Below are 4794 nucleotides of genomic sequence, written 5' to 3'. Positions count from 1 at the left end.
TTACTACTTAATCAATACCAAGAGGCACGTCTTTCCATTCCTCGACTGGCATCCCACCGTCAGATAGGTCTGACATCTTAATGGGTATGACTACTATGTGTGCTTATAGATCAAATTAGAGATAATTACGAGTTTGGGAAGGTCCCCATCCAAGCAGTACTAAAAGACTGCAATGTGCATATTTTAAGTGTACTATCACTGTTCATCGTCGTCATATAAACCCTTACATTATAGGGTTAATTAGACTAAACCCCTCAAAGTATGTACCTGTTTAGATTAAACCCCCTATTGTTTAAATCATTAGACTTAAATACCCATTATCCCCCCCCCCCCCCCCCTCCAATATTTGACCCTTCCATCGTCTTCCCCGATCACTCGTCCCATAACCCCAATGTCAGGCCAATGACGTACCCAACCTTAAGTAAACCCAATTATATTCAATTATATTTCTCGAATTTTTATTCTAAAACAAATTGGATTGCGTGAGTTTTGATTAAAAATTAAAATCTTCCGTTCCAAGAGTGCTCACTTCTATTTTTGTTCATTAAAACTTTCCTACCAATTTTTTGAATAAATTTCCCATTCAAAATATTTAAACTCAATAATCACACATTTTGAATTCCTCCTCACCCCACCAATTATTCTTTCTCACTCTTAATCCATTTCCAACTTCTTTAAACCCATTTCTAGCAAAATTGGTCTTCTTAATGGCTTTAAATGCTTATATCAATACATATATATTCTCTTAGTTTTTTAATTAGGTAAGGTAAGTTAGATTTGAGTCTTAACGATGTGGGGCTGTTTTGAATTGGAAGAGAGATAGTGCAAAAAGTTTTGTAATTTTGTATAGATATGGTGGTAATGTTAGCAAAAATGTAAGAGAGTGATCGAGGACAAAAATAATAGGGGTAGTTATGGAATTAAGTGAAACATAAACCATAATGGGTATTTAAGTCTAATAATTTAAACAATAGAGGGTTTAATCTAAATTGGTACATACTTTGGGGGGTTTAGTCTAATTAACCCTACATTCTAATATGGTTTCCTACTTCTACATTCATATAAACAATAAATATAAGAGCAACATATCATGTTTCTATGAAAAACCAAAATCATAACTCACCTTGTTGAAGAAATATGAAACAAATACAATAAAAATAATATTTTATCTTCATTTTTCTTTTTTGGCTTCTTCTTCTTCTTCATATATTTTTTTGTTCTTGGAGGCTAAGGTTTTCAACTTTTTTTGAAAAAATAAATAATAAAATCTATTTTCGAATTTAATTAAAACCTAAATATTAAAACACATTTTCTTGTCATTATGGACTTCCAAATGGTCCAAAAAAGGCCCAAGGTCCATATACCAACATTGTTTGGGTTTTCTCACTAATGTGGGCTAAAAATATTTGTTTTTAAACATATTACAACAATATATATTTTATTTAAACAATTATATCAACTAGCAAGATGCACGTGCTCTGCACGCGATGTCAAATAATAGAGCAAAAAACATGATTGTTTGTAATCACTAATTCTCTATTATTTAAAAACATGATTGTTTGTAAGAGCCAACAGAGAGCATAAGACTATTGCGAGAGAAAAGCATATACACTAATAGAGCAAAAACAATTGTCATTTTAATGCAAAATATTTGTTTTTCCCAGCATATGGCATGGTCAAAAAATAAACAGATAGAGTCCTTCATTTGTTATGTGATGAAGTTGAAGGAACAATTGGTGATCTGGTAACAGTTGCACTTGTGTTAATTCCATTAGATCAACCTCGAGCCTCAAATGACGCAATAATAATCACAAATGTATTGCTCGACTTCCACATTCCACTTTCCTAACCAGGGAGCTTCACACTATAAAGACGTACACAACTCTATCAACGGCAAAGTAAGAACACATATATGTTACCTCAACCAATACATGTATAATACTATAATGTAATTCTTACACTTACGTATGTGTCGCCAGTCCCATGTGATGTACATTATACACTCCATTCCTGCTGGTGCCTGTTCTTTTCTCTTTGTTGGTCCATTTGTTTGTTTGTTCTTATTAACCACCTGTAAGGAATAAGCCAATTAGACTTCCATGTGAATAATAAATAATTAGACTTACTAAGTGTGCAAATTACTTAAGTGTGCAAATTAATTTTCAAGGCTATTGCATTCGTCCTTCTCTCTGACGTGACTCCAAACTTATAAAAAGATCTTTTCTTTTGCTAGAGGATTTTCAAAAACAATACTTCTGAGTAGCGTACTATGACCTCAAACTACATAGCTACTAGTCTCAGCACCAATTGGGTTATGTCATAAGGCTATCATACAAATATCCAATTCAATATAAGCACAATATTACAATATGAACTTTGGCCTGAGGCATACATTTGTCATTAGAATTTAAATAACAGCTAAATCATATGTGTAAAGCAACATACCTAAAGAAGTGCAATGAAATGTCTGATCTAGATCAAAAGTATAGCACAATGTCACCATCTACTTCAGAAGCCAATGGAGTTCGTAAGAAATTGGCTAGAAAAGAACCAATGAAACTGAGATAAGCAAACTGGTGGTCTTTTCTACAATATGATGATTTTAACTTGTCCCATTTGCCAAAACCCAAAGACCCAATTGGTTCACTTGCAGCAAAGTCCATCATCTCATCAACTCTCTGCAAGTATTTCAAAACACATTCAGACATGCCAATATCAAAGTTCAACTAACAAAGGGAGAGAGGATGAAACGATAAAGTGAAATGCTTCTTCCTTTAACATGTCTATACCACATAGAAGTAGGTATAGACATGAGAGAAAACAAATTCCTTTAACAAACAACATATAGCTTGAAAAGTTACTATAATGAGGGGTGCCCTGCCGCCAACTCTTTTCCTTTTTTAGAACCAAGTGAAACCAGCTAGTGAGACCTCCTACATGCTTGATGTTACATGCCCTACGAATATACAAACAAAAAGGTATTACATGAAATCCTAAACCCTTTGGTAAGGTATCATAATCTGTTGTTTAGTAGCCAGTGGGTTTAAATGACATCTAAAATAACAAACAAAAGTATCAATACACAACCATTCAAGTGGATTATGTACAAAGAACTACACCAAAGAACAGTTATGTTAACAGGGATCATTGAAGTGTAATTGAACGAACAATTCCCAAGGCACAAAAGAAATATCATCAGGGATGTGGTATGCATGCAAATCACTCGATGTTTTTAAAAATAAAACTTTGGATTAGGCAAGACTTCTATTTAGATGAGCATTAAGATGAGTTGATGGGGTACACAACATGTGATGCATATCATATGTCAATGCCAAGTGAACCAATGAATAGTTGTCAAACCAATGAATGCACGAGCATAAATCACGCGTGTTTCAATAAACCAATCTTGATCCCAACATAACTGGTATCACGACTTTTTTTTCTTTCCTTTTTAATGATCTATCCATCAGATTTATGAAGTACAAAACAAAACTTAAGTTTACTAAATCAAACAAAAACAAAGCTTTGTCTGACAGATTGAGATAGCAATGGCCTTCAGCTAAGTTTGTAGTTTGTTATTCCATTTTCTTTTATTCTTCGGATACCCTTTCAAGGTTTATGTAATCATAGAGAAATTTCAACAAAGACCATTAACATACTTTATACAATTTAAAAGGAGAAATAGTAAAAGAGAGTTCAACAATGAGGGAGAACCTGAAAATTTGTCAGTGAGGCGTACCTTATCAAATTGCGTTTGAAGTTGAACCCTCCTCAAAAGCCATAATTATTTTTCCGATTAATGGCCACTTTACTGTGGAACTAATGATTGCAAGAAAAATAATGTTAAAGTTAGTTAAAATTTATATTACCATATTCAAAAGTCTGCTTTTGGTTTACTAAATCTAAAATATCAGGGGAGAGAGTAATGTACAAAGAGGAAGAGATAAACTTTATCTCCTAAACGTACAGATCCAGTTATCTGACATAGACTAGAGTCCCTCTTTCAGTGACGCCCTACTTCCCACTTTGAAGTTCCACAGCTCCTTTGCTACGTGCATTCCCCTGAAAAAGAAAAAGAATAAATATACACCACAATGGGTAGATGCAAATAGGCATCAGCTTTAGGAACACACATAGAAGCCGCCTCACTCTCACAATTCAACATACAATCGACTTAATGTGCAAATAAAAGAGAATTAAGTAAAAGAGTTAAGTTTGAACAACAGAGGGTCATAACACGATTTTATATATGAATGTCGTCAGAAGATGGAGATTCATTCTGTAATGTTATTTTTGTCTCAGGTTCTTCCTTGCGACCCATGTGTAATAAAGTTAGAAGTTAAGTCCTCTTGATGAGTACTCTTCTTTGGACAGTTGGATAGTATACAATATATATTATTAATTTTATTATAATTTTATTATTAATATAGAAGTTAAATTTTATTATTAATTTTTTTGGTACCAAACTAACACCATTTATTATTGAACGACTGAACGGTACGGTACGGTATTTACATAGACCTTGCAAGTCACTAACACAGTTGGACAGTATACATGATCCTTGGTTCCCGAACTTACATCTACGGTAGGTGTTTCCACATATTCTCAATTATTGGAGGAGAAATACGATATTGATCACTAATACAACATAATAAAAGGAAGTATGTAGGTAGACTCTTATCATATATCTGTCAATACATTAGTGTACTTGCATATATTTGAATTCTACATATGAAAAATTACGAAAAAGTAGGTACATGAATAAAATAAAAAAAATTAGTAGAAAACATAACT

General features: G+C 33.1%; 1 long non-coding RNA gene across 1 annotated transcript; it reads right to left on the bottom strand.

The window, feature by feature from the left end:
• Positions 1 to 1973: 1973 nt before the first annotated feature.
• LOC147479380 (uncharacterized) lies at positions 1974 to 3853 on the bottom strand. Its single transcript, XR_015203653.1, has 4 exons — positions 3740 to 3853; positions 2790 to 2956; positions 2446 to 2678; positions 1974 to 2071 (listed from the first exon to the last, which is right to left on the bottom strand). It is a non-coding gene; the product is annotated as an uncharacterized LOC147479380 (long non-coding RNA).
• Between the last annotated feature and the right edge of the window lie 941 nt (positions 3854 to 4794).

This window comes from Coptis chinensis, chromosome 8 (genome assembly GCF_015680905.1).
Source record: "Coptis chinensis isolate HL-2020 chromosome 8, ASM1568090v1, whole genome shotgun sequence".
Lineage (NCBI taxonomy): Eukaryota > Viridiplantae > Streptophyta > Magnoliopsida > Ranunculales > Ranunculaceae > Coptis > Coptis chinensis.
The sequence above is the reverse complement of the archived record's forward strand: the minus strand, read 5'-3'. Positions and strand labels throughout refer to the sequence as shown.